General features: G+C 36.5%; 1 protein-coding gene across 6 annotated transcripts in view; it reads left to right on the top strand.

Annotated features, from left to right (window-relative positions):
- NPAS3 (neuronal PAS domain protein 3) overlaps positions 1-27,634 on the top strand; it is a 794,663-nt gene that overhangs the window by 584 nt on the left and 766,445 nt on the right. The gene's annotated exons all lie outside the window — the stretch shown is intronic.

The raw sequence follows: 27,634 nt of genomic DNA, 5'->3' as shown, positions 1-27,634 counted from the left end.
TGGCAGCTGCTCTCTAGGAAGGAATGAGGCTGGGGAGGGGGAGGGAAGGCAGGCGAGAAGGGGGAGGAGGAGAGAAGGAGGAGGAGGAGGAGGCCGGGGGCGGGGAGCGTGGAGCTCGCGCCAGGCCCGGACTGTGTCGCGGAGGGGCTGTCTCCGCGCGGAGCAGCTAGGCCGGGCCGGCCGGGCAGAGAGAGGCGCGCGGCCGCCGCCTCCCCGCCGCCCAGGCTGCGCCCTCAGCCTCGGCAACTCGTGGGTCTCCTGCTTTGCCCTCTGCTCTCATCTGCCCTCCTCTAAACCCCCCCCCCCGAGAAAAAAGAAAAATAAAGAAGAAAAATCCTCCAATCCAAATCAGCAAGCCGACAGCGAGCTCCAAAATGTGCCAACAGTTGGAGCATCTATGCCCCGTTAGTTACTGTTTGGGGATCCGTGTTTTAAAAAGTTCCTGGTGAGAATTGCATATCCAGGCAAGGAGCTCAGCCAAGCATGTCTGTTTGAAGTTAGTTAAACCAAAGCCAAAGGGAAAGGGAGTTTGTATTCAGAATTTCCTTAACCGTCCTAAGTGAATGGCATTGTTAGATTTCGGAGTAACTAAGCACCCCTCCGCCCCACGTGGTTTTCCCTCCTGCTGTCCACCCAGCCTACTTTGTTTGGAATCCTATTTGCTATTAATTGGCAGCGTTAATGACATTAATTGCATATAGCATATTGGTTTGAGAAAAGTGAATATTTCTCTGTCTCCGAAGAGGAAATGCTCAGTAGGCAGTATGAAATGTTACCCATTGATTTGTGAGGAAAACAAATGCGGTTAGATATATGCATCCCCCCGCCCCCTCCCGCCGCGTTGTTTACTTTCCTCACAGGCTTAAGTGAACTTGAAAAGGAGATGAGGGAAGTCCGTAGTTGCATGATTTAATTATTATTACTTGGGCACTGTTATTTTTGATGCAACAGAGCCTTTAACCCATAGCTTACATCACGAGGAGGTAGGGAGATATCTAAACAAGATATTCCTTTAAAAAGCTTCAGTTGCACTATTGCTTGTTTCCGTCATACAATAGGGACTACAGAATTGTCAGGATTAAGGAAATACTTTAAAGTAGGTACTTAAGTGACTCATTCTAAACTCTAGATAATTTCTTTATAAATCATGTACCTGAAACTAAATCATTCATAATCCAGTTTTTAAAGATGTTAAATGTGTATAGCCTTAACTATCTGACAACTCATAAAGCTAAAACGAACATTTAGTATTAGTGTTTTATGAGAATTCACATATTAAGTGCTTTACTCTTGTAGGTAGAAAATTATTTCTCAGAGCATTATGCAGGGCTTTTAATAATTACTTCTTATTGAACATGCTGATGAATACTTTTTGAAATCAGAAGTTTGCAATTTCTTTCCTTCCTTCCTTCCTTCCTTCCTTCCTTCCTTCCTTCCTTCCTTCCTTCCTTCTCCACATCTGCTGGTAGTAAATGTATTTACTGGGATGGCCCCAGTAATCTCTCTAGCAGAGGCCTATTTGTGTGCCATTTTGGGAATTTCTCTGAGATAGGAATCTTGAAGATAGAATTAATTTCTAGAGGAAACTTCATAGCCTGTGCATGAGCGCGTTCTTTATCACCTGTCTCCATTTGGCATTCGAAGAAGGTAAATCAAAGTGCAAGATTTGTTATTCTGCTCCACTTGAGAGCTGAACTAAATAACACTTGGTCTGAAATTCTGATTGAAGTTGTAGGAGGATATACTGTACTTAATTTAATGCCCTTTAATAGCATCTTCTTGTTCAGCTCGGATGCTGTCATTTTAAAGGTTGGATCTCAGAAGGTTTAACCTGTAGGGAGAGGGAGGAGTAATAAGGAGGTAGAGGGCCTAAGGAGCGATATGGAGGAAAGGAAGGAACTAGTTATAAACGAAGTGTTTCAAACAGTAATAACCACAAAGTTGGCCCGTTATCCAAACAGTTGTTTTATGCCTTGAGGGTTCACTTTGTTATTAGAGTTTTAAATGCTCTTAACACTTTAAGTGTAAACATTACACGTGTTAGTTGATTTGGTTTTATAATGAGAAATGGGAAGTCGGATGGTTGGTTCAGGAGTGGGTGTTTTCCATAGTTACTTGTGTCAACTAAGTAGTCAGTTTACCTTTATGTGCGCTTTGTGTCTGGAACTTGTTGGTTAGTAGTAGTATTTCTCTGTAATGGTTGAACACAAATATGTTTATAAAAAGATGGCTTTCTGTGGACATGATTTAAGTGATATCCTCCAATTTACTTAAAAAATGCTTTCCAAATCATTGATTTCCTAAAGGCATTTATGGACACTATTCTTTAGTGCTTTTCAGATAGACTAGTAATCAAAAACTGATAGAAAACAATGTGTATCTTTTTAATTGTCTTGTTGGTTATTTATGACGTATCTGACCTGAGTTTAGTAATACAGTACGAAAGTCATTTTCTTCTAATAATGTTTACAGAGTAAATTTTGGAAAAGGAAGCTCTTGCTTGATAATGTCTTACGTTATTTATCTGACTCCTTAAATTTCCTTGACTCGTACACACAGAAAGTGTCTTTTTAGAGCCTGAAAGAACAAGTTGAAAACCTTGTGTATTTAAACTCGTTTGCTTTAAAAAACAAAAACAAAAACACAACTCCAGTAGGCTGCAAATTATGTAGCACTACCACAGAGTTTTTTCACTATGAGGGTATATAACCTAGGAAATTAGACAGAAGTGTCAAGCATGTGATATGCCCATGCTGGTTTGCAAAGCATATTCCAGTAGCACGAGGCTTTTGGTTTAAAAAGTAAAGGTGGTGGAGACTTTTTTGGAGGCATTTCTTTCTGCATAAACAGAGTGATAAATGATGATATGCGTTGTCTAACAGTTGCTTATACATAAATAGCTCCACAAGATTGCTTAAATGATAATCGAAAATATGAAATAGGATGGCCTTCATATCACAAGGCCAAGGGTCTACAAATGGAAAAACTGAAATAATGAAATATTTCCAAGGCAACAGACTGTCAACAAGAACTGTGACGCATGGGTGTATCATGGAACCACCACAGAGGATATTAGATCGTATAGCTCTGGAGCCAGGAGTTATAATGACCTTTATTACGTAGGACCCTCCCACATGACAACATTCTTTCATAGTTCCAATTTCGGTTTATGAATTGAGAGACACATGGCTACTTCAAATCTGTAATGTGCCAATTACTAGGTTTGATTTGTTACAGTCAGCAAACTTGAATCCAACATTATTTGATGCCTTTGGTTTAAAAAAAAAAGTTACATCAAGTTCCACACCTAGTGGTGTTATGGGTAAAGTTTTGGTTCCCCATGTATTTACATATTGTTAAAAATATGACTTTTATTTTTCACTATAAGTTATGTGAAATTAATGTCTCTCTCAGCAATGAAGTGATAAGAATTATACTGCAATTCAAATATAATCTACGAATTGGAACATCTTGGTATTTTTACCAATATGAGGTTTGAATTTCCCCTGAAATTCTTCTACAGAGTTGTTGCCCCTACCAACAATAGATCTATTTAATGGGAATGCCAGAATTTACACAAACCCCTCAACTCTTTTGCTCTGGCCCAAATCTTAGTCTGGAATCCACTGGCATGTTAAAATTGCATCCGTTTGAAACAGAACCCCATGTCCAGGGTCCCCTGCTCTGTCGCGAGCTTTTTTAATGCTAGGATGTATCTATATATGCTTTTGTCAAGCAGCAGGGGAGGATTTAGGCAGTGTAGCTTTTATTTAGTTATTGTTTTAAGCTGTCGAGTTTTATGCTTTGTGGGATATTGCAGGGGATATATCATAAAGATTTCTAAATCACTCCTAGTAATGTTTTACTCTAAAACTTCCTTAAGTGCTTTACAATTAATAATGACCCCAATGTGAACCTTAGATGATCTATTTTTGTTTTCTTATTTTTTTCCTGCATTTTTAGTGATCCTCTTTCCTATGCAGAATGACACTAAAGTTAAAGAAAATTAAGGATACCTGAGAGCAGAACTAGCCCCTCCCCTGTTATGTTTAATGGTTAGTTTTTCTACTTTTGTAGTGATTCATAGTCTGAATTAATTTTTAAAAACTTCTGCATTGCTATTGGCTTGTAATCTAACTTCAAGTGTTTTATAGACATTTCTTAATTGCTTGCAATGGATAAGGCTGAAACTTAATGGCAGGGTTAGTATGTTGAAAATTTTAGTTGATCATTTGATTCAGTATTAATTAAAAAAATTAAATGCTACCAAAGTTGCACGTAATGGAGTATGTGAAACTTTAAATATTTAAATCTGTACTATGATTAGCTAAGAAATTCTTGAACTTATGGGAAAATTCAGTTATGTTGCTTTGCATTTAATGATGTTAGTATTTTCACAGTAAATAGTGTCCCCCTTTTTTTTCCTCATTGGGCAGTGTAATAAACCAACTGTAATTGAATGGTATTTTTACTGCGCTGGCCCCATTAATGTGAATAGGATGTTTGCACTATTAAGTTCGATAGAACCTTGCATAGTTAGAATAATTTGTAGTAATATTAGTACACTGCATAAGCAGAACATGGCTTAGTAAGAGGAATAGAGTGACTGCTACTAGATCTGAAATTACTAGGGCAGTGACAGGATTAAACAGCACTTGAAGTTGTCTGTATACATGTCCAACACAAAATGTTTTGGTAAATTAATTGAAATATTTGTGGTCTTGTGTACAAAATGTGAGAGGTAAGATGCAAATCGCATACTGTCGTTGTCCAAAGTATGCGTGGTTCTTGACTATAATTATTGACTGGTTCGTTCATTCAGCTTTATTTATTGAGCCTCTGCTATGGACCGTCATGACTTGTGCTGGGGACAGTAGGGAGTAATAGTCCCTGTGAGAGCAGTTGCTCTGGTGACACACTTGCTCTTATATTGGCTATACAGAATATACTGAGGGCCAAAAAACACTTTTCTGGAAGAGTAACAAGTACAGAATTCATTGAAATAGAAATAAGGCTCCTTATCTCCTTTTGTCTTCTGTTAGCTTAGAGTTCTGGGAGGGGACAGGTATTAAGCTTGTAAAATATAGTAACTGATAACTATAAAATGATTAGAGGTTCTTGGGGGAAAGAAAGAAAAGATGCTATATCAATGTAAATGAAGTTATGGCAAAAATTTGAAAAGATCTTTGATTGGATTTTAAAATAAAAATAGATCACATATGATAATAATAAAGATTTATTGGCTATTACCATATTTCAGGCCCTGTATTAAATACTTCACAGTCATTTCCTCATTAGTTTCCTCACTGCCTTATGAGGGAAGTGCTAATATCCCCATTTATGGATGAGAAAACAGAAGCTATTTTTCCCAAAGAAGGTGGTGGAGTTAGAGATTGAAATCAGGTTTGTGTCTGTAGAAAATGTCTTAACTGCAGTGTGGAAGGGCCTGCATTTTTGGACTTTCTGGAGTGAGGGATTTCTGAGCCGATGCCAGAGAGTTGCTATGACAGAAGGATCGTGTGTGCTGTGGGTGGTGAACTAGATCTCTGCTTCTTGGTCCTTCCTCAGACATTTGGAGAAGTTCAGAACTATAGCATTTATAAAGTTACAGGGAGAATCAGTATTTAAATTATTCTCATTCTCCCCTTTAACATTACAGTAGTTCTGTGGGGAAGCTCCAAGGCTACATAGACTTTGGGGCAGATATTTTTAATGAATGGTTTCAGAAGAATCAGTTTGCCATGTACATTGGGCTCTTTGGTTATAGACTGTGAAGGATTCAGCGACCTCTTCCACTCGTGTTATCTGTGCCTCAGAGAGTGCCAGAGTTTGTCTAAAGATTACAGTCAAGACATTTTTATTTTGAGCTAGTTTTGCCACTGAGTGGGTAGAAACAACCTCATAGATACTTTTTGAAAAACACACTTTAGTACCTAACTGTATTTCTGGATATTGTCTTTTGAGACATGTAAGGACTCATGGAAGTTGGCTTCTTGCCAAATTATCTGGCATTGTAATAACGATAGCTAGCATGTATATAGTACTGTGTGCCAGGTACTGTTCTCAGAGCTTTACATATATTAATTAACTCAGTTAAATAAGAACATGTTAAAAATGGACCACAATAAATACATAAATGATGAGCAATCATTATTCAGTACCCCCATCCCACTGCCAGACACTCACACACTTGTGGCATCTTCAAGAAGGGAAAGTCTTGGTAACATTTTAATTTTTTTAATGCCAGGGATAATGGGGGTTTGTCTGGTATGTAAGAGTTCTTTGACAAAAGCTATGCTTTAGGAAACTTTGTAGCATCTGACGCCATCACTTCTCATTGTAGAATGTATGCTAGATTTGAGGTAGTTGACAAGCATGTCACATTTATCTTTATGTCTTTAGATGTAATACTGTCAACCAAACAGCTTCTTAAAAAAAAAATGTATAGTGGAGTTTCTGGGCTTGAAAGGACTAGGTAGGCAACACTTGAGTATTTGTGGTTGAAAGAGCTATTGCACTTGTGTAACTTGTGTATTCACCTTTACACTCAGAAAATTTCCTGTTTACATAAAGAACAGGTTGCCTTGTGAAATGTTGGAAAGGGCTCACTTAGAGAGATGTTTTCTTAATATTGACGATAAAAAGCAGCAGTCAATAGGAAGTGTAAGTGAAAAATGGGCTACAAAACAAAACATAATTCAGATCATCTTAAAAGAAATTATATCTGATTATAGTATTTTATTATCATCAGCATGCTAATGCAGAATTAAAGGGCTCTGACTTGGGTACTGAGGTTGTATATAACATTAAAACTTAAATATTTGTCACATATTTTGGAAAGCAGTGCCACATAGCATTTTAAGACCCCTTTATGGAATCACAGGTCATTTCAGTGATAGTTCATTACTTCTGATGGACTGGGGCTTTTTTCACTTGTAAGATTTATGAAAAGAATTTTATTATAAAGAAAAATTTACTATTGGTTTAAGGGTCATCTTTAGTGAATGTAGTTGAAATCAATACCTTGTCCCACTCCCACCATGCTTGCAAACTGTGAATTTTCCTTTCTGCAATTTTAACACTGCAGAAAAGGATACTGGTTCTAAACTTCATTCAAAAGCTCTTTACTCAGAAAGATTGCAGTATTTTCATAGGAGCAAGTGGAATGATTGAAGCTGTTTGCAGAATCTCTCTCTCTGGTTCTGGAAAATGGAGACATCAGTGAATAAGGATATTTTAGTAACTAATATGTATTCCACTGATTGAAGGAGTATTTTTTCCTACAAAAATAATTCATTTCTAAGAGTTTGTTTTTTAAAAACCTATACATTCTATTCATATATATGAATGGGATGATTTTATTTATCATATGAGATTTCTCTATATTGTACACATGGTTCATATAAAAGCCATATATATAATGCTTACAATGTAATTTATATATAAAATATAAGCCAGACATACAATGTTTGTCTATGTCTACCTAAAATGGGAGAATGTTACAAAGATCTTAAACATATTATAAATGTCTTACTTTAGGTCAAGTTAAATTTAAATATATGCAGTGGATTGGTGACTTTTTTGTTTTCCTAATGCTTTAAGGAAAAGTAGGCTCATCATTTTTTTTTTTTGCACATTTTTATTGTTCTGTGTAAATGTAATTTGTTAATCCTGTGGAATTTGTCATAGATAAATTTGCTTGGATTATCTTGTCACCACCGTATCTGCATTCTTTTGTTCATTGCTTATTCATAATTTAACAGTCTGGCAGTGAGCCTTTTTGGGATGCTCACAAAAGATATATGACCTCTACCAGCTGCTACTATAACCTGCAGAATGCACAGCAAGACATTAGAAACGTGAGGATTCCTCTACTGATTAAAGTGCTCTTCATTTAAACAGTCTGTTCATAAGAATCTCAGGAATCTCTTGCTACCAGCAGTTTTGATTTTTTTTCCTTCCAAACAAAATTAGTTCTAACAATTGAATCTTCATTTGGCAAGAATTTTTCAGATTATCCAAAGGAAGGTAATTCCTTGAATGCTCTTTCTTCTTTATAACTAAATACTTCTATATTTTATGTTTCGGAGTATTGAAGTTATTCAGAAATGGTTTTATTGGACAAGGAAAAATGGAGAGTGGAGTAGATATCTCACATCCTAATCTTAGAACAAATGGTTGGATTAATCATACTTGGATCCAAGCACTTTACAGTTTATACTGTAAACACCCCATATTATGTAGTATGTGGCAGACATTAAAAATAGAATGTTACTTGAAGTGTAACCACATCTTTAGGTTTTCATTATTCTGAATTAGTTTAGCATATGAATTTATTCTCATTCCTCCCTTCCCCCCCCACCTCTCTAAGAAATAAGCAGATCAGTTTATGAGTAATGGCTAGTTTTTGCCTTTCTTCTGTGCAGGCATATGATTACAGTTCAGAATAATTCATCGCTAATCCATGCAGTATTGGTTCATCTCCATCACTCTGTGCTGTGATTAGAGCCTCGGGCCTGCTGCCTTGCTTTCTGCCCTGATTTTCTTTAACTGCAACCCTTGTTTTAATATAGTTCTGTAGTCACCAGTCTCCTACTCACCCCTCTCCATTCCTCATCTATATCGATTGCAGTAGATTAATATTTATTTGAAGCTATTTTTCAGACTTTGTGAAAAATGTATTCATTTCTTACTGTGAATCTTCACCTAAAGGGAGGGGGGAGAGGGAAGATGTCGGACCTAAGTATGCAACTCTTCTTTACAGAGTAAAGCTATTGCTTTTCCAGCCTTCATTCTTTACTTTGGTCATTATTTGTTCTTTATACACAAATCAGTTAGTTTAGTTTCCTTGAAAAAATTTAGGCAGATTAAGCTACAATGGTAACAGTTTACCTCTAGTTTGTAACAGTTCTAAAATGGCTTTCTGTATTTTGGAAGTACATACTGCAGTCAGTTCAATCACCACAGTATACATTGATCGGCTTGCATTGAATATTTCCAGACAGGGACACAAAGCTATCATTTTCCTTAACATCAAAATTTGCCAATTTTACCAGAAGGTCATCTAACAGATTTTTAAAAGACTTTGTTTCAGATCTCAGTAGTCCTGTGTTCCTTTTAATAATTACTTTCGTCTCATTGTAGCCGTGTGTTTGAAAGTGTAGGTCAATGAGGATGATTGCATTCAGAATTTCATGATCTGTGTAGTGGAACAAATTGAAAGCAAAGCCTGTATCAATCACTGTGAAGGGAGGGTTAATTGTTACCGCTTCTCAAGCCTCTGGACAGATAAACCAGTAATGAAATACTTATTGCTCTGATATGTGAATGCTAAAGGATGAAACAATGGAAACAGAAGCAGTCTTCAGAGATAACCAAAAAGGCAAAGGAAAAAGAATAAACTGGGTGAAAGTATGGAACTATGCACTGCGTTAACGCTCTTAAAAGTAGCATTGTTTTTAGCCTCCTACCCATCTTTTTTCTGGCAGGTTAGAGCAGTATCTAGATATCAGGTTGCTAAAGCCAAATAAGAATATAAATGGAAAACTCTCTTTTTGGTAAAAAAAAGTATAGTTCTATGCTTTATATAAACTCTGTATATTTTATAAGAATGTTTGCATTACTATTTAAGGTTTTCTCTTTTAAAAAGCTAGTGATGCTACATACTTTAAATAATATGCATGCGTAAATGGTTTAAATTCCGAAATGTTTTAAATGATTGTTTTATCTTTGAAGAGATTTTGGAATTTTTGGTCCATTGAAGGCCAAAGCACAGAGGAAACTGTGAAATACATAAAAAAAATAGTCAAATAAGAATTAGTGTTGCAAAGAAATCACAAGGTAAGAGTAAACACATTTAACCATTTCTTTCGTATGAACTTAACATTTAGACATCTGTTAGTTACTTATATGTTGAAATATATGCAAAAATATTTAGCCAAATTGAAGTCTTAGGCCCATGACAATCATCTCAACACAGTGGGTAGTTCTGAAAATTAATGAGAATGATAATACTGTAAAGACTGTTCCAGAGTTTGCCCAAATTCATTATCTAAGACTCTTGTTAAGAACATCTCAAAGAATTTTAACCAGGAAAATATATTAATGGTTCAAAAGCATTTTCAAAACCCTGAATTATAAAAGTATAATGGAATTATATATGCAAGAGTTATAGTCAGTGGCAGAGATGGCAGAAGACATTAGGAACGGGTGTTTTCCCATAACCCGTACTGCTCTTGCCATGGTTTCATCCATAGGGTTTAATCTCATACATTATTTTTTGTTTTTAGGACAAGGAGTTGGGGGCATTTAAAAAATAAAATGGGTTTCTTCCCATTAATATAGGGAAGCTTATAGCTATAAATAGTTAGGCATGTCTTTTAGGTCAGTTTATATTTGATACAAACAACTACTAACAAGATCGAATGTTCTTAGCAAAAAGAAAGAACTGCCCACACCTTTGCATTTCTCTTCAGAATATTAAGAATTTCCCAAGGCCTGTTTCTGTGTAGTATAGATGCAGCTGTAAGGCATCTTAAACAAACGATTTGGGACATAGCCCTTTTTATGACAGTAGCAGCATCCTCCAGCTAATGTGGTTTTGTATATTGTAAAAGGTAACTATGATAGGACTGGTACAACGTCCCTTGATCAGGATATTTAACCTGATGTTAAAATATGCTAGGGTGTCAGTCAGTAGAGAACCTTAGAAGTCAAGCTGTACCAAGGGATGTCAGGTTTTGTATACAATAAAGGGCGGGCAGGCAGGAAGCCGGAAGCGTTCTATTACTCAATAATAAAGGTGTGCTTAAGGCAGGAGCCCATGGATATCGAGATTGTCAGGGCCATGGTTATGAATTACCAGTGGTTCCTTGCTTGTTGGGTGCTAGTAGAACAGCCGGTAGTGGCGTAAATCCTGGTTTCTTAGCAGTGTCAGTCTCTCATTATCTTTATAGGAGGTTATGCTCTGCACAGGTCCCTTAACCGTTGAGAGCCTCAGTTTCTTCATTTGCATACTGAATTGTTAACATTTCTTTCCAGACAAATTATGTGACTACATGATTTGAATTACGTGGCTATATGATACAAAGTAATGAGTTGAAGTATGTGTGGATTTTTTTCCTAATAGTATTAACATTTACAAATATTCCTTGTTTATAAAACTATTAAACTAAGTTTTTGGTCAAATGTGCTGCTTGTCAAGCAGGTTTCAGTCAATGCAGTATAGGACACTTGAGTATTTTTCTTCTGTGAAAACATCTTTGAAAGGAAACTTCTTATTGAGAGAGTGTCCAGAGGGACATTGCAGTGAAGCAATAGGCTGTATTAAGTTATGTTGTAAAGGAACGTATTATGCACATGACTCAGGGTAGCATGAAAGGAAAACACTAAAAATGTTCAGCGATAAATACATTTGTTGGTTAAATTCAATCAAGACAGTAGAACAACCTTGGAAATATTTGAAAACCAGATGATACACCACAGAGAAGGAAGTTAATGTAATATCTGATGGACAGGCAAGTGCTTAGGGGAATAACTAATCCCTGAAAATTTTGTGTGTTGCTAAAACATTTATAAAGGAATGAATTTCTGTAGTGAGATATTTGCCCAAACTAAACAATTATTTATTTCTTTTCAACCTTGCTTTTCAGAGGAGCTTTCTTCTAATTCCTCTCCCTTACTTGTAAAGTTGAACTGATTTAGTGTTTGTAGTGTAGACAGATTGAAATATTTATGATTGGATAAGATTTCTTGCTTTTATTAGATTAATGACTTTTTAAATAGATGTATCAGTCACTTATTGTTTTCTTTGAAAAATTCCAATTAATGATATTAATAGGTACTGCGAGGAGATAATTAATTTTTTTGCCTAATTTATACATATGTAGATTATCTAGTCCTATCTTCTATATATTATCTGTAGATGAAGAGTATTTTATCCCCTAAACTGATTTTGTGCTTAATTGTCAGTGATAATTTAACACCACTGATAAAAATATTTCCCCCTGAAAACACTCTGTTCCTCAAAAGGTACTTTTTCCATTTTTCTATTATGAAAACACTTAGGAAGGGAAAAAAGCATGCTGTAGTGTAGACTGGACTTCTGTAACTCCTTTGCCTCCCACTTCCCTCGTCAGAACCCTGTTTTCCCAAAGCTAATTTTGGCTAGGTGTTAGGAGATAATCTGATTAGAACGATTTATAGTTAGGAGTGAAGCTTTTTTCAGTTTTTTTAAAAAAAAGAGACCAGTAATAACCAACGTTTTTAATGACTAGAGCACAGAGAATCTTTAGTGTGCTCTTGCCTGCCTCACCACATCACACATATATACCGCTTCCCAAGAGATGTATTAGTAATGCTTTGAAATACTTCTTCTGAAAGTTTAACATTTCATTGTGACATTGTTTTTAAAATAGTATGTTAATTTTCTTACATTATTGAGTATAAAAATGGATAAATTTCATGGGCTGAGTTAAATACATGCGTTGTACGTATCTTTATTGGTAACTTTTTTTTTTTTTCTGTCTAGTTGAAAATCTCTCACTGTGGTAAAAAGCTACCACCAACAGAAGAGATGTAGAATTGGATGGTATGTTGTGACACCAAGGTTGGAAGTGTTCACTCAGTGCTGAAATAGAATTTACTTGTGGAATTTATTGTTGGCTATAGGGTTCTTTGTAGAAAGGCATCCACAGCAGGTGTTTAGACTTAGGTTGAACCAAACCACAGTAGACTTCACAAGATCCATCGCATTCCCACTTCTTCGGAAGTTAGGATCATTTACCAAGTCTTGTTCCAAGGGCAGACATTACCATCTAGCTATATTTTGCACTTATTCTCTTGCCGGCAGCATCTATTCTGTACGTAGTCATGAAGACTTTTGATAGGCCCTGAATGAGTATGGCCTCTCCTAACTTCAGCAGGAATTTTTTACCCTGGTCCATCAGTGTTATAGCAGTCGGTGTATGGGCTTCAAGGGCATCCAGGAATCTCCTGAAATGGCATATTCATACATTTTCATCAGTTACTCAAAGGGGTATATTTTCCATGAAACTCTGTGTCAAGAATTTTGAAGGGTCTGAGATTTTACCCTGCTTGCAAGCTGTTAAGTTGCCCTGCCACAGTTTAATGGATGCTGGTAGAAGATGCAAATCCCCTGGTTCAGAGATGAAGAAAAGTTCCGTACAGCATTAGTAGTAGTCAGGGTAACAACGTTCAATTCTCTGAGCACCTGTTCCTACGGGGTGATGCAAAGAGGACCAGGGAATACCTGCACGTGCAGTTGTAGCTTGTGTTACAAGAGGGGCTTAGGGAACCTGAATCTTTTGGATATGTCTTCCCTTTCCTCTGGAGGGAGAAGCACTGGCTATATCCTCAAAGGCTGTTCTCTATACAAACAAACTTGAGCAGATAGTTTGGAATAAAGGACAGTTAGTGCCTTGCCTGCAAAATGTGCAGAAATGCAAGAGACCCATAGAGGCTTGTCTGTCAACACTCTGAACCACTGTTATGGAGGTTATTATAGAAGGGATGAGAGGATATAGTGGTGAAATAGTTCTATAATTTAGAGCTTCTTTAAGCCCAATGCAATGAGGTCAACTATTTGGAGAGAAAATGACAAAGGTTCCAAACATAATCTTCCCAAAATTGCATATGATGCAGGACCTCAAGCTTATGTAGGTTTAGCTGATTCAGTAGTGGATGCATCCTTAGATGTTAATACATTCACGTTCTCATGACATATCACAATGGATATCTGTCCTGTTTTGTAAGCATGCTATCTTCCTGGTTTGCTCTATTTATTCATAAGTTTTCACTTGCTGAGAGTTCATTTTGTGCATTTGAATTATATCATTCAAGTTTCTCCATCATTTAATTAGACAGGTTCTATCAGTATCTACAATTTATAGATAAGGTCGCAGTTAGTAAGGATTCGAAACTGCACTCAAACCTGTCTGTATTGACTTACTGTATGGTAGAGATGACATCCTTTTACCATACTAGCTTCCCTCTGACTCTTGTAGATTTGTTCTCTATTTTCAGTCTTTATTCTGGGGCTTCTCCACTTTCCTACATCACCTTCCTTCACCATAATGTTTTTCTCTTTTCGATGCCAACACATATGGGCCCAGTTGATATACTGCCTTTAATACCTTCCATGGACTTGTAAGTATTGAGTCTTTTTGCATCCCCAAATTATGGTAAGTCATAACCTTTCTTATATAATGATTTCATAATAACTATCTCTATAAAGCTAATGATTACAATTACATAAATAGATCAACCAAAAGTTTGCAGATCACACCTAGCATTATGCTAAGGTATTACGTTAAAGATTGCTATGAAGAGATTATGATCTTGTTTAGCAAGTTATAGTCTGTAGTCCTATTTTCTGCATAGTTTTTATAACATTTAATTGTAAATAGATTTACATTTTGTGAGTTATGGCAGCATGGGTCATAATGCATTCCTATATTTTGCACAGCATGGAACTTTGGCTATACCGTAATTTGTTGATGCAGCCCACTTACAAGGCTTGGTTAAAATAACCCATGGCTTCTGGTCAGTTCAGATCCAACTATAAATTAGGTGTTTACCTCCAATCAATGCGCAATGACTTGACACTTTGCTTTCCCCCTTTCCAGTCTTTTAGCCCAATTTTTATCCCAAAAGGTTTTAACAATACCATCCTAATATAACTTAATGAAAATGAATGATCAAAACATAGTCTAATAACCAATGAGACCACTCAGACTGAAATATTCTCTACTGGATATATTCCATAATTATTCTCTGCAATGGGGATGTTTACATAAATGCCAATCATATATCTGGAGAGCATGCTAAAATATCAGACTGGAACATGCTCTTGAGAAGGTGACAGTGGGATACAGAAATTGTCCGTCTGTTGATAAGCAGATCGTAGTTCATCATCAGAAGCTGTTGTTACAATTCTAGATGTCCACAGCCAGTACAGAGGACCATTAACCAAAATAATGGATGATGAAGAGATAAGTTATAGTTTCTTTTGTACTTGTCTTTCTGTATAGATTGTAACCCCTTTGCAAGGGAAGAAATTAGTCTCCTTTATTTTGCAAGCCCAGTGATGAAACACGTTCCTGGAACAGAGTTGGTGAATGAAGGAATGAATGAATGAATTCCAGTTCTAATTATGCCTATTTCATATTTACATTTCATTCCAAAAATCCCCCATATCTGTCAGAAATCTACAACCATCCTTTGTGTACTCTTATGACCACTGATCTAAAAAAGAAATTAATAGGGAAAATTAAGCATTTCATAACGATAAAATTTTTACCAATGCTTTGATATTTCTACTGTATTCTGGGTTTCAGAGCTGAATTATTTACATTATCTGTTCTGGATTCCGTGAAGATTATATTCCTATAACTCTGCAGAGAATAGTTTTAGGTTCAAGGTGTGTCAGGCCTCTCTGTTAAGCAAGGAATCCAAAAAATCAACTAGAAGCAAATATACCATTGATAGTTTACCTCCAAATGGTAACACCAAATAGATGAATTCTGGAGCAATGGAATATTTCCAATTAGAACCCTTTTAAACCTATTTTATAGTCAATTATAGTTCCATAAAACTTAAATTCCATTAATTCCATATTTCACAAAATTGTACCTATAATAATTTAAGTTGATTAGACCAAAATTAAAAATTCAATCATGTAAAATAAAACCGGTTACAAAGAGAGCTGACATCTTCCTAGGGATCTCTTCTGTAATAGCACAGCTCAGTCATCACACGGCCACTTGTACATAGTACCTATAACACAAATCTTTGTACAGAAAATCACATATAAGGATACACTGAAAAACTATGATTCATTTAGCTTTTTACCATGATTAATTAATAGTGGTGAAGATTGTGGCTTTCATACAAGCCAGTGGAGGGATAATATTTGATAAACTTTCTTGAACTTAATATATATAAAGAAATGAAATAATTAATGACTCTAGGGAAAGAGTGGATCAGCAGTTCAAATATACTTATTCCTTTTTCTCTTTACTCTGAACATTGCTCACTTTCCCCAAAGTTCATTATCTGTAGTCACTAAATTTTATCTTCAGGGCTTATCAGCCATATTCGGATATATTGATGTGTATCTTGAATAACTTTAGGAATAAAATTTAACTACAAATTTATTAATCTATGGGTAAAGAAGCACATCTAATTCCCTGAAACCGAAATGACATCTGACATGTTGATGTATATACCCAAATATGTACGCACGCGTACACACACACACACACACAGTACAGATAGTAACAGAACTCTTGCCCTATATACACAGTTGGAAATTTTAACCAGTGTTAACAATGAAAACTCAGTCTAATGGGCAAAAGCTTTCTGTTTGCTCAGTGAGAGCACCAAGTTCAAGAAACAAATATAACCATGTGTGGCTGTTGGGTCTGATGCCCCAGTGTGGTGATGATTTTATTTATTTTGTTCTGATCTACTCTGGCTTCCCAACTCCGGGTAAAAGTGGTCTCCTCTATCCAATATCTATTTGGGAAGATTGCTCTCTTTCTGAAAAACACAGACCATCTCTGGACTGTGCTTTTCTACCTGGAAAATTTCAGCAACTATACATATGTCTTACAGTTTTAATAATATTTTAACAATTACTGCTTATTGCATTATTATGTGTCAGACACAGTTATAAGCTCTTTCGCACGTTATCTTGACTTTCTCAGCATTTTAATTTGTTAATTTGTAACTTACCTTTGATATCTTTAAGCATTACTCATTAAAAGAATTTATTTTCTATTCCAGGTATTTATTTTACATTTGAATTGTCTTTTAGAAATTATGAAAGCTATAAAATTTTCAGTTTTGTTTAACTGAGTCACTCTCTTACCCTTCTGTCTGTCAGTTTGAGGAATGTGCACTTCTCAATCCCAAATTTGGTGGTAAAATCAAAGTCAGCATTATAGACTTATGGAAGTTCTCATTTTCTCTGAGTTTTATAGGTTAGGACATTTTGTAACCTAAATATAGAAACTCTAGCTTTTGAATCATTGCAGTTACAGTCACTGCTCCCCACCCCAACTCAGTACAGGAAAGCTTCCGTGTAGCTTTCACGTTTGACCACTCTTCCTGTGCTTGTTTATCTCAGACTCACTCCGTATTTCCTTAAATATTTCATCATCAGTTCATTGAAATTTGGCACTTTCTGTTGTCAGGTGCCACCTAAAGTTTTGTTTTTCTTCTTGAAGAAACGTGTGACCCTTATTCTCTACATTGATTTTAATTTTTGTTATCTTGTAAATTCTTTAAAACGAAAGCTCCCCTCCACCCCAAAACCAAATTCTTCCAGAAGTGTTAATACCCTTTTTCTCATCCCATGAACCTACCCTGAGCTTCAGTTTTTCCTTAGCCAACTGTTCACCTCCCACCAGAGGTGACCTAACACCAGCAGACACTTGCAGTCTTTATCTCCATAATCTCTAGGCGGCATTTGACCTTTCTGATCACTCCTTCCTTTTTGAGACACCCTATCCCCCTGACTTCCGTGATACCGTGCTTTTGTGGCATTCCTCCCAGCTTTCTGTTTGTTGTTCAGAGTTCTGGCCTGATTTTCTACTCACCTCATTCTCTACTCCCTACAGGAGTCTGCCGTTCATTCCCAAGGCTCATAAAGAGAAAAAGATGCTGACAACACCACACTTGTTCATTTTTGGTCAGGATCTTTCCTGATCTCTAAACCCACATGCACAGTTCTGTACTGGCCATAGCCAGTCAGATGTTCCTTGGGCACCTCAAAAATCAAAGGGACCCAAAATTTAACTGTACAATGCTTGGTCCACAGTATGTGCTCAGCATGTCATATGTTAAATGAGTGAGTGGTACGTAAGTAGATGGGCAGGAAATGTAGCCCCAGAACAGACTCATGACTATGTGTTGATGGTGATACTGTTGTTTTGTTCTATCAAACTTTTTGCACATATATGCTTGTCTACCTTGACCGTCGAAATCTGGCCTGTCTTTCTAATACCTCTTTTGACCTCCTGGTGTCTGGACACAGTACTTATTTTGATTGATTCTTAAACTTGTCTCCTTATGCTTTGATGTTTCTGTTTCTAAACTTCTGCTTTACTTCTTATTCCCCAGAATCTACAAATTCTTCATTTCTAGATCTGGCCTGACTTTCGACAGGAGATGCCTGGTATTTACTCTGTGTGTGTGTGTGTGTGTGTGTGTGTGTGTGTGTGTGTGTGTGTGTGTGTGTGTGTGTGTGTCTGTGTGTGTGTCTGTGTGTTCATGCTTTAACTGTAAATCACATAAAGACTCCAAAGATGAGTAATGAGTCTAGTCATGTTAAGTTTGAACAATGGAAATAAGCTAACTGTTCAGAAAATTATGTTTTATGTTTACAGGAGTAAATACTTCACGTACTATAATTCCATTGTCATTTTGCCCTTTTTAGACTTCTTTTCTTTCATGGCATCTCCAGTTGGCCGGAATTGTGTTCTAGTCTTTGGTGGACACAGACTTAATTACGATGGTGATAGTGAAGGAGGGAACCGGTCAGTGAGAGACCCGTGCACATGCATGTGGTGCTGGCTTTAGAAGCCTCAGGCATGCTTCAATTCCTCAATAACACCATCACCACTTTGTGCTGAACTTCCTGAGCATCTTCAGGTTTTCAGAGGAAAACATCCTGTTTCCTGAATTTATCAAGTAGTTAAGTATGAATGTGGTGGTATTATCTATCGTGTTTCTCAGCTCAAGTATACTCCACAGAAGGGGACATGCTGACTGAAGTCAGGTGGCTTATGGAAAGGATACCCCGGGTATGTAAGGGACACGCCTCTTCTAATGTTTTATTTGAGCTTCCATTTACATCTTGTGTGAGTAATGATTAGCTGTTGAATTCTGTAGAATCTGGAGCTCTTCTGTCCTTCCGATTATGTGGCAGGGAGCTTTGGAAAGGAAGGGGATGTATTGGTTATAAGATATTAATCAAAACACATGGAAGACCTTTAAAATGGAGATTATCCAGGGGCATTTCCTTACTTTTATTTTTTTTGTATGTGTTTAAATAGCTTTTTTCCCACTGATTTAAATATTCTTTACAGTCATTAACAAACTCATGTAATGAGTCTGGGAGAGAAGCAGGAAAGACAGTATTTATTACAGTAGCCATGGAAAAGCCATGCCTTATTGTATGTTTGTATCCTTGAATATTTCTTGGAACAGGAGAAAAGTAAAAGTAAAATCCGGCATTAATATAAAAAGAATCTGTTCAAATACAAATAGAAACTGAAGACAGATATCTCTTCCTGTGCCCTAAAGGTAGTTGGCTGACAGAGCTAGCTTCTCAGACAAATCACTGCGAACACCCCAGTGTAATGCCAAATTATAGAATTTTTCTTTTTTGGGGGAAGCAGTTATTTTATGTACCATCATAGCTTTTACTAACTCAGAAATAATAAGAATGATTTTCCTCATTACTCTACCAGCTCATCAAATGTAGCCATATATTTGTTTGGGGTTTTAAACATTAATTTGGTCCTTTACTATAGAATATAATCTTTTCTTATCCATGAATTTTGTCTACACAAAATGTATAGTTATATGTTTAAGAAGGAATTAGGAACAAGCAAAGGGCATATATAAAACTTAATAGTGATCTTTTAAGAAATAGTAGGAGATGAAAACCTGCAGTAAAACAGCTTCATTTAATCCTAGGAACCCTGACAGCAGTGTGTTGTGTTTCCCCAGCATATGTGTTTAAACATATTCACCAACCTCTGGAAGTATTTAGAGAAGTGTTTGTGCTGCGTAATTCCCCACATAAATGGTAATTTCATGGCAGTTCTTGAAATAAACATTTTTAAACTTGAAAATATTTTGTTACTGTTTCTATTACAGAAACAAATATTTAAAACCCAAAGTAATACTTTACCAGTAATTTGAAGCCTAATAACATTTCTCTGAAGTATGTGAATTCATATCTGATTGTAGTGATGCCATCTTATGTTGGTTCTGCTGCCTTTCACACTTAATCCATATCACATGTTGTAATAAACTGCTCCATATCTCAAATTGAGGATGTGGCTGGATTATTCCTAGTGTCCTTACTGTCTGATCTCCTACATGGCCACGCCCTCTGTCTTCATCATCATTGTCATCATCACCATGAAAAGGCACCATGTGTTGAATGCTTTTTGTGTCTCAGGCCATGTACTGAGAGCATTAAACGTCGTATCTCTTTTCATTTCCACAGAAACCTTCTGAGGAGGAAATCATATACCCATTTCACAGGTGAGGAACTAAGTCCTCTCCGCTAATCAGTTGTAGTCTTATTTAAATTCTTCAAAAAAGCTACATTTAATAAATAAAAAGTAAAAGAGTAAAGAGAGTGGCTAGAAGTTCAGATACAGAGCAGCATGTGATAGTCATTATCTAAGTGTTACCATAAGTTAAAATCCTTTTAAGTAAATAATCAAACACAAGTATAAAGCCCTCACATAATTTTCATTTGCAGTTATGGAGTCAAAAAAAGCAATTAGAGGAAAATAAAGCTTTTTTTTTTTTTTAACAAATATTTTGGTACAGAGGTGTGTTGCTTCTTGCAGTCAGTGAGAAACTGTGTTTCTGTTTGAGGTAAGGCCTTACTGTGTTAAGGGGAGAAAGAGGACAGGATGGTAATGAAATATTTTGAAGAATGTCTTCCTACCTGTAAAGGAGAATGCCCCCCAAAATGAGTTAGTTGATTAATATTGATTTGAATTGAAAAATACAAGACTGATGTTTATTTTTTAAGTTGTTAAAAATGAATTTTGAAACTATTAAGCACTCCTGACTTATTTCAGACTGCAAGTATAAAGTCAGCATAAAGTCAGAACTAGGCAAACCATTTAATAAATGATTAATAAATGATGAAAAATGTTATCTTAATAGGAAGAGTTTGTACTTACAAGTGGAACTGTTTTAAGCACAAGCATTAACAAGAGATAGGTTACTAGCATTATATGAAATCTAAGAATATACAAAAGTTTAGGTATTTATATCACAATGTTAAGGCACATATTTACTTCTAATTCAAGATTCCTTCATCTCCTTCTCTTCTGAAAGCTGTTTATTGTTTAAATGGGAACTATCCAGTGGCTTTTCTCATTGTTATGGTGATTAGTGACGATCCTGAAGAAAGTCTAGATAGAATTTAATGATAAAAATGACACTTTTTGGGGCTAAAGAAGTTGCTTTAAAAATGCAAGTGGTTCTGAATGCAAATAAATAATGGCAAAAAAGGTCTTTTCTGTGTTTTCTGTAAGAAGCCCCATATTAGCTATCTTTTAGATTTTAAATTCAGAGTAACATTTGATAAGAGGAGCTTTGCCAAGTGGAAAGAAGACAACAGATAAGGACATTAAATTGAAATAAAGAGCTGCTAAAAAAGATAATGGTTCAGGCTGTTCCACAGCAGTTTGTAGGGGTTGGGGGAGAAGAGAGAAACTTTGAGTCTGGGTTCTTCAAGCTTTTTTGAAGAATGGTCACCTTTTACCTGAGTGCTGGCTGCAGGGAGAGGGCATGGAGTGGGTGTGACCTACACAGTTGACACTGAGGAGGGTGTACTGAGTTCCTACCCATATGGTGGCTGGCACCTTCCAGCGAGCCCATCTCCTTCCCATTTAAGAGCCATTTAAGAGACAGAAGCAGTGCTAAGATCAACTCTGAAGTTAGAATAGAGCTCTCTCCATTTTAATGTTTAAATTGATTTTACACTTGAAATTAATATTCACTATTTAGTTAGAACTTAGTATGTGATTCAGTGAGATAAGACATGAAAAATGCTTTATAGATTATAAAATTTTATATAAATACCAAATAAAATGACAATTGTGTGGTATAAAAATCCTAGTGCTTAGTATTTAGGATTTTTGTTATTGTTACAGAAAAAAGAAAAATAGACTGGGGAGGAGCTGTGGTTTGGGAGGCCTGAGATGCCATTAATTAATGGAAGATGCAGTTTTTCACTGTTCTTCCTCGATATACCTGAAAATTATATTCAAAGAATAATTATTTTGCTTTCACTAAAATGTGAGTTCCAAACTCATCACACTTATGAAGATAATGATGGACTATGGACAAAATGACTACTCATCTCCAAAACATTATCGTCTCCAACTGGGAAATTTTCTGTAGCTCTGTTTTACTTTTTACGACACTAAAAAAGTGACAAATATTCATTGATTTAGTGGTTACTGTATGTTAGACTCTGTGCTAAGAATATCTTATGCATTATTCATTCCTTTTCAGCCCTATGGGATAGGTGTTATTGTTGCCATTTTATAAATGAGGCTGCAGTAGAACAGAGAAGTTAAGTAAATTGCTTAAGGTCACACAGCTAGTAAATTTTATAGTCAGGATTCTAGCCCAGATCTCCTGGACTCCAGATTCCAGGTTCGTATCTGATATACTAGATATAGTAAATAGGCTGAACTCCCTCCCCCATTGTTTTGACCATGTATTTAAGTTAAAACATGCAGTTGTTACATATGCACATATATTGTGCTGTAAATAGTGGAGAAAAATGTATCTCAGTGAAGACATTTAAAATTCCATATGAGTAGAGGAAATTCTGAAGGTTTAATGGAAGCATCTACTGTAAATCAGGTAGCCTACTTATTCTGCCAGAGCAAGGGTTTCTCTATATTTTAAAAGGTGTAATTAGAGAAGCATAAAGAAATGGCAGTTGTGAAAATATAACAAAACAGAGTATTTTAAAAAATTCTTAGTATACATGCCATATAATGTAAATGCACATAAAATATTTTTATTTGAATCATTGGTATTAAAATTCCCAAGATGAGACAGGTTGGTGTCCTGTATATGTATTAAGCTATATTATGTCAAGGAATTTACCAGTTTTATACTTGGAATATAATTATGGCTGACATGTTTCCTAAATCCAATACTAAAGTATATTAATGGTACCTTTTCAAGTTTTAAATCACATTACTTTTCACAACCAGCACATTTACACAGCAGTGCTTATTGTCTAACAGTTTCTGAGGGGCAGGGATCTTGGAGCATCTCCCTGGGTAGTTCTGGCTCAGGGTCTCTGATGAGACTACAGTCAAATGCTGGCTGGAGTCTTGCTCCCAAGATGGCTCAGCTCACGTGGTTGTTGACAAACCTCAGTTCCTTGTTGGATGTTGGCTCGAAGTCTCATTTCCTCGCCTTATAGACCTCTCCTCCAGCTGCCTAGTGTCCTTATAGTGGCAGCTGGCTTACATCAGGTGGAGTGAGGAGAGACAGGAGGAGGGTTGGGGAGCAGAGGAGGGAACCTTAATGGAAGCTGCAGTCTTTTAGAACCTAAACTTGGAAAGTGTCATATCAGGTTCCGTTGGTCAGAGAGACCAGTCCTGCTACAGTGGGGCCTGGAACTGCACAAGAGTGTGAAATGCTAGGAGGTGAGGGATTACAGGGAATCATGCTGGAGGCTGATTGCCACAGCAACCATTTCTTTAGGGAAAAAAATTACCAATACTGTCCTAAAATTTTTTCTTTTAGTTGAAGTGTAGTTGATGTACAATATTATATGTTACAGGTGTACAATACTGTGATTCACAGTTTTTAAAGGTTATACTCCATTTATAGTTATTATAACATATTGGCTGTATTCCCCATGTCGTACAGTATATCCTTGTACTTTATTTCATACCTAATAGTTTGTACCTCTTAATGCCCTTCTCCTATATTAGTCCCTCCCCTTCCCTTTCTCCACTGGTAACCACTTGTTTGTTCTCTGTATTTGTGAATCTCTTTCTTTTTTTTTTGTCATAACCACTAGTAGTATTTTTCAGTTTCCACATATAAGTGATATCAGACAGTGTTTGTCCTACAGTTTTTATGAGGAGATATGGCTCATGTTGTGTTCCAAAAACTGTGGTTAAAAAAAGGTCTGAACCAAATTCTCTTCCTACCTTGGAGATTTTGTTGAATTGAATGTGTAGGTTTAGATAGAATTTGTTACGTCAGACTAAAAACCAATTTTATAATGAAAAAAACTATAGGTGCTGGATTTGAATATCTGCTTTCTCATTTCCCACTGTGCCACTTCTGAATCTCAGCTTTCTTATCTGTAAAATAAGATTAATATTAGCCTTGTAGACTTGCAGATCCTAGTTGCAAAAATCTTAGTCTGGTGATGAAAAATCAATGGTAGATAGTGGAATTGGTAGGTGCATGGACAGAAAAAATAAAATTTGTTTTCAAGAACATTTTTAAAGAAAAAATGCATTAGAAATTCATTAATTGTTGCACTCTGCCATAATTCAAAAAGATTATCAGCCGGGTTTGCTTCCTATAACTAAATAAGTAAAAGGGAATTCATGTTACTAATAACTTAATATAATGAGGCTAATTGAAAGGAGCAAAAAGACACAAGTCTGCAGGTTGAATGAGACATGAAATTAAAACTGTTTTTAAAGGGCATTTGCAATAGTGGAGACTAAAATTTTAAAGCACATTTAGATATCTGGCTATTAATAAAAGTAATTTTGTAAAACTGGGAAGGACATTTTAAACACAGGATAAAAAGAATCAAAAGCCATTTATGGTAAAACAGACAAACTTGTTTTGATTCTCTGCTATCAGTTTGTCCTAGGCTAGAGGTGGATTAAATGAACATCTGAAAATTTTCACTTTTTGAAGAGAGGCAAAATGTTGGTCCTCACAGTCTTGTTGCTGCCTTCAGTTGCTTCTCTGGCCCTCAAGCTCCATGACTTCATTAATTTTCTGGCCCAGAGACTTAACCAAATGTGTCCGTTTTGAATCCTGTGCAGTTTCGTGACTTTTCCTAACCTCTGAATAATGAATGGAATTTATTTTTACTTTTTATTGTTAATAAAATATCTATATTCATAAGAGTCCATTACAACACACACACACACACACACACACAATTTAAAAACAGTGATAAAAATGATTACCTTGCTGGAGTTGTTTTTTAGGGCTGTTGTAACAAAGCACAACAAGCTAGGGGGTTAAACATTAGAGCTTTATTGTCTGACCATTCTTAGAGGTCAGACGTTCCAAGATCAAGGTGTAGGCAAGGTTGGCTCCTTCTGAGGACTCTGCCAGAGAATGCATTTCATGCCTGTCTCCCAGCTTTTTCCTGGTGGTTTGCTGGAAATCTTAGGTATTCCTTGGATGTATCACCCGCGTCTCTGCCTTGGTCTTCACATGGCCTCTGAAGTTTTCCCTTTTTATAAGTACACTGGTCATATTGGATTATGGCCCACCCTAACGACCATAAATGCATCCGTAAAGACCCTGTTTCCAAATAAGTTCACACCTGAGGTGCTAGGGGGTTAGGGCTTCCGCATATTACCCACCTGGGGTGAGACGGACAGCACCGGCACAGAAGCGACCACCCAGAAGTGTGCAAGGCCTCTCCTCCCTGTGGTGGTGACGATTTGGGCTTTTGTGAAAATGGTTTCCATCTTTTCCTTTATAGACTTAACCATTTGTGTATCATCTCTAACAAAATATATGGCTTTTGTTTAAGGTTTATTTTAGGAAACTAATAAGTTTTAAAAAGTAGGCCTGAGAATGATTTGCCAGGTATACTGTTATCTTCAATTCCCTAGGGGCAAAGTTTATTAAAAATGCCTACTTTTACAGGTGAAAGTAAATACCTTAAAAATACTTAGAACTTTCAGCAGGAAAAACAGAAGCAGTAATATTTGTTGCTTCATTAAAATGAGCTCCATTTTAGATCACATTTTAACTTTTTAATGTAGACTGCCTCATCAGTTGATGACTAATATTTATGTAAACTTTTCTGGAGTATATTTTATTTCCCAAGTTTGTTCATATTTTAATGAAATACATGATCATGTTTTCCAGACTTTTCGTTACTCAAAGTATTACATTCCTTCTAGACCCATTTTGAAATATTTTAATCTAGTAAACAGCACTTACTAAAATATATTCACATCTTGCCATTTCTTACTAGTTAGTGATAGATGTCTACCAGTGGGACCCTTGGTCAGCCTGAGATATAGTCTCTGTAGTAAAACACTGCCAGTGTAACACTATTTAAAATCAAAGAAACTTGATGTTTTAGTTACCTTGTTCAGCCTTATTTAAAACAAATCTAGGACTTCTGTCAGCTTAAAAAATTGGGGATAGTTTATACCCATTATTGCCTTTGAAGATTCCTAAAGATCAAGGTTACGTACGCAGTGTCGCGGTTACGCAGTGTTGCACGCACGCAGGCACACAGAGTCTTTGCCTAAGTCTGCAGCAGGAAAGAACAATTAAATTCCTTGCAGTCACATTGGTGTTTTAATCGAAGTCGTCAATCCCTTAAGTGCAGATGGTTGCCAAATTTCAAATGACCCATAATAAATCCAGCAGGTTGCCGCTCTTCGCCCATTGCTCTCTCATTTAAATCCCTGCTCTGTCTACTGTAAGAAAAGAGGTAAAAAAGCAATACTTTGCCACGTGGTAGATCCTTCATATTTCTTTGCTGAACGAAATGCATTTTTAGAGGGGCCCTTGAGAATTGTGAGTTCGGGAATAAAGAGGAGTGGTGGAAGGACTGGGGTAGGGACGCTTACCCCCAAAGTCCGCTCACTTCAGACTGGCTTCAGAAAGCCTCCCCCTCAGATGGAAGCTGCTGCCCTGCTTTACTTGAAATGCTCACCTCGCGTTGAGGGGTGACGGGACTCGGCAGTCAGGTACATTGGGGTGGTGCACACTCTCTTTTTACAAGGCTGATACTTCTGGAAACCACCCTTACAAATGAGTGCGATCACGTTGCTCTCTTTCTTCTGAGGTGAAGAGAGTTTTGCTTGGGGGGTTAGGGTGGGAAAGGTCATGATTTTGATGATGGTGAGGGACCCTCCTGTTATGTAGGAAGGGGAGTGGTTATGAACATTTGAATAAGACACTTTCAGCTTAGTATCAAGGAAAGATTCTGAGAACATACTCGTCTATTTGGAGTTTTTGCCTTGAGCTAACTCCAAACCCAAACAAGGAGAGGGGTAGCACGAGGTTGACTTAAATTTTTTTTTTAATTTCCTTTTTCACTGACTTAGCGTTCATTTGGGAATATTTGGTCCTTAATTCTGCCACATGAAGGTTACACAGGTATCTGAGGCTGACTAGATCGCAATCTTAAAAGCTATTTGTTTGAAAAAGGGTTCCAAGTTTCCTACAAAAATGTACTTTTAGAATTTCATTTGTTTGTAAGTTTGAAACTGCTTGTAAACAAAGATCTGTTTCAGTTCTACAAGCGTATCTTGAATTTTGAATGTCATTTCTATAGCAGGGATACCTAGATTAAGTAACCCTTTCAAGTGCTGACATCTGAAGTAGGCCAGAGGGTATAATTTAAGTGAATATATATCTATTTTCTACAATAAATTACATTATCTGAAGTCGCAAACTATATCAAATGGATTTCTGCTCCTTTGGCACATAATATGTTGCCTTGCACATAGATTAATAGATTAATGTTGAGGAATGAATGAGTGAACGGTTCTATACAGGTAGAATGTATAAATAGAATCTACACAGGAGCCATTTCCATAGGGAAATCTGTGAGTTTGATTATTGTTGTCTAAGAGACAAAGGAGGT

Source organism: Camelus bactrianus, chromosome 6 (assembly GCF_048773025.1).
Source record: "Camelus bactrianus isolate YW-2024 breed Bactrian camel chromosome 6, ASM4877302v1, whole genome shotgun sequence".
Lineage (NCBI taxonomy): Eukaryota > Metazoa > Chordata > Mammalia > Artiodactyla > Camelidae > Camelus > Camelus bactrianus.
The sequence above is the reverse complement of the archived record's forward strand: the minus strand, read 5'-3'. Positions and strand labels throughout refer to the sequence as shown.